The following is a 2,665-nucleotide window of genomic DNA, read 5'->3' on the forward strand; positions in this document are numbered from 1 at the left end:
CTTCTCAGCTTTTGAACGTATCTCCATTTGTTCAATCCTAGCAGTTACCTGTTAGGGCAAGAATGATATGAAAACTTCACTATATAAGACATATAGTTCACTTGATGTTTGTTAAAAGTGTTGGTGAATGGATGAAATATATCATTGTTTAACACTTACAATGTCTGGATTGTAAACTACTATTTCGGTTGAAGGATTTTTGCCAGATACATTTAACTCTGATTGAACACAATCATCATCATCATATATCTCCATGCATGCTTCTATTGCAGATACAATTTGGGCATCCACAATGTCGTCCTATTTTCATAATAAGAAATGAAAACACATCACTATTAACACGATTTTTACTTCACACTTGTTTACAAAACACATCACTCTTATTGAGATTTCACTTCACTCTTGTTCACAAAACACTTCACTCTTGTTCACAAAACACATCACTCTTGTTCAGAAAACACTTCACTCATGTTCAAAACACACATCATTCTTACTTCGATTTTACTTCACTCTTGTTCACAAAACAAATCAATTTTATTCTTATTTCACTTCACTCTTGTTAACAAATCACATCACTCTTATTCAGAAAACACTTCACTCTTGTTCACAAAACAATCACTCTTTTCAGAAAACACTTCACTCTTGTTCACAAAACACATCACTCTTATTCTGAATTCACTTCACTCTTGTTAACAAACACATCACTATACACATGCAACACAGAAACCTCACTTAACAATGGAACACATCACTCGAAGCACTTTTTTATAACTTCATCTGTGTGTTTTGTGATGTTGCTTTAGCTACATCTTCATAAAATTCATTTGTCTCTTGCAAATAGTGAAATGCGATATAACATAAGAATAAAAAGTCAAAAAAGTAAATAAATATTATGCATTAGTACAGAACATAATACAAATTGTTTTTAGTTCACTCTGAATCAAATGTCAAGTGTTAAAATACAACAGACCACAATCAAATTGTTTAAAATATCCATGGTTTCTATTCCAAATCTTCAACTTACTGGTTTCTTTCCCAAGTTAATATCAGGCAAAATTGTTGTGCCTTCATTCACTAATTTGCATTTTTCATCATGGATTTCCATCAGTTTTTCCATAAGCTGAATCCATTCTGGATCATCTTCTTGATCCTCTTCCATAGCTTGTGTCATGTTTTCAATTGGCTTAGACACAGCTTGGTCCCCTTGATCAACCTCCACACCAACCATCTTTAGTGCATTTATAGCTGCAACTTTGAAGCAATTTATGTCATTGGTATTTGCTGGAGCAACCTTTATATACCTCATCATTTTACTAATTGCATCTGCAGCCTCCCTAATTGAACTTTTAATTTCATCAGACGAAGGAACTTGATCACTTGAAGGGGGGGCTTCATCAGTTGAAGGAGGGGCTTCATCAGGTAAAGTTGCTTCATCAGTTGAAAGGACAAAGGTAGTGACAGTTATTGAATCCTTGTTGGCATATAAAGATTCAATGGAGACAGGATCAATGATACTTTTTATGCTTCCTCTTCCAATGGTGCCTCCATTATCAAATTCCATCTGTCCTCTCTCCTTAAGAATGGATTCTGTCCAGTTACGGACAGTTGGGAATCTTCTAACCACCAGTCTTGTTCTGTAGACAACCCTATCTACATAGCATGCCTGCAAAAACAGATCAATAATAAAATGCATTACAAGGACTTCACTCTTATTCTGATTTTACTTCACTCTTGTTTACAAAACACTTCACTCTTATTCTCATTTTACTTCACTCTTGTTCACAAAGCACTTCACTCTTATTCTCATTTTACTTCACTCTTGTTCACAAAACACATCACTCTTGTTAACAAAACACTTCACTCTTGTTCTGATTTTACTTCACTCTTGTTCACAAAACACTTCACTCTTATTCACATTTTACTTCACTCGCAAAACACATCACTCTTATTCTGATTTTACTCATGTATAAAAAACACATCACTCTAACCATGCATTTACTACTTAACCGTGAAAAACATCACTCTAAATATGATTTTACTTCACTCTAAGCATGTTTTTACTTCACTATAAAGGAGTGGTTAAAATAGAAAACTCACCAATAGGAAAGTGATTGGTCCAGTGAATGTGGTGGATTTGTTCTTGAGTTTCCAGCTATCATGTGCTGTGATTAGCGTATCCAACACGTAGCTGCACCAATTGTACTGCCTCACATTTGAAATGTTGCCAATATCGTCCAAGATACGGCCAAGACATTTTCTGTTGGCAGTTGGTGAGATCAGAACATTGTCCAACAGAATAAGAAATATTTTCTTAAACCACTCACCACCTTCTAGATCACTATCAAGCTGCTCTTGCAAATCAGCTGGGGTTATTGCTTTGTTCTTCTTAGCATTGACAATGGTCTTCATCACATCATTCATTTCATGCTTCTTTTCTCTTTTAATCATCAACTCTCCTCTTGGCAGTCCCAACGTAGCATACACATCCTCCTCAGTGATGTGTAATGGTTGATCATCAACAAGTTTTATTCTGGAGCAGTTGTCATGATTAAAATTTTCTAGTAGTGAAAATGCCATGTCATCAGGAATACATCGTACCTTCAAATGCACAAGCTGTCCGAAACCCATCTCTTCCAGAGCAGCTTTTTGTTTGGAGTTCATTTTC

The sequence above is a fragment of the Salvia splendens genome, chromosome 22 (genome assembly GCF_004379255.2).
Source record: "Salvia splendens isolate huo1 chromosome 22, SspV2, whole genome shotgun sequence".
Taxonomy (NCBI): Eukaryota; Viridiplantae; Streptophyta; class Magnoliopsida; order Lamiales; family Lamiaceae; genus Salvia; species Salvia splendens.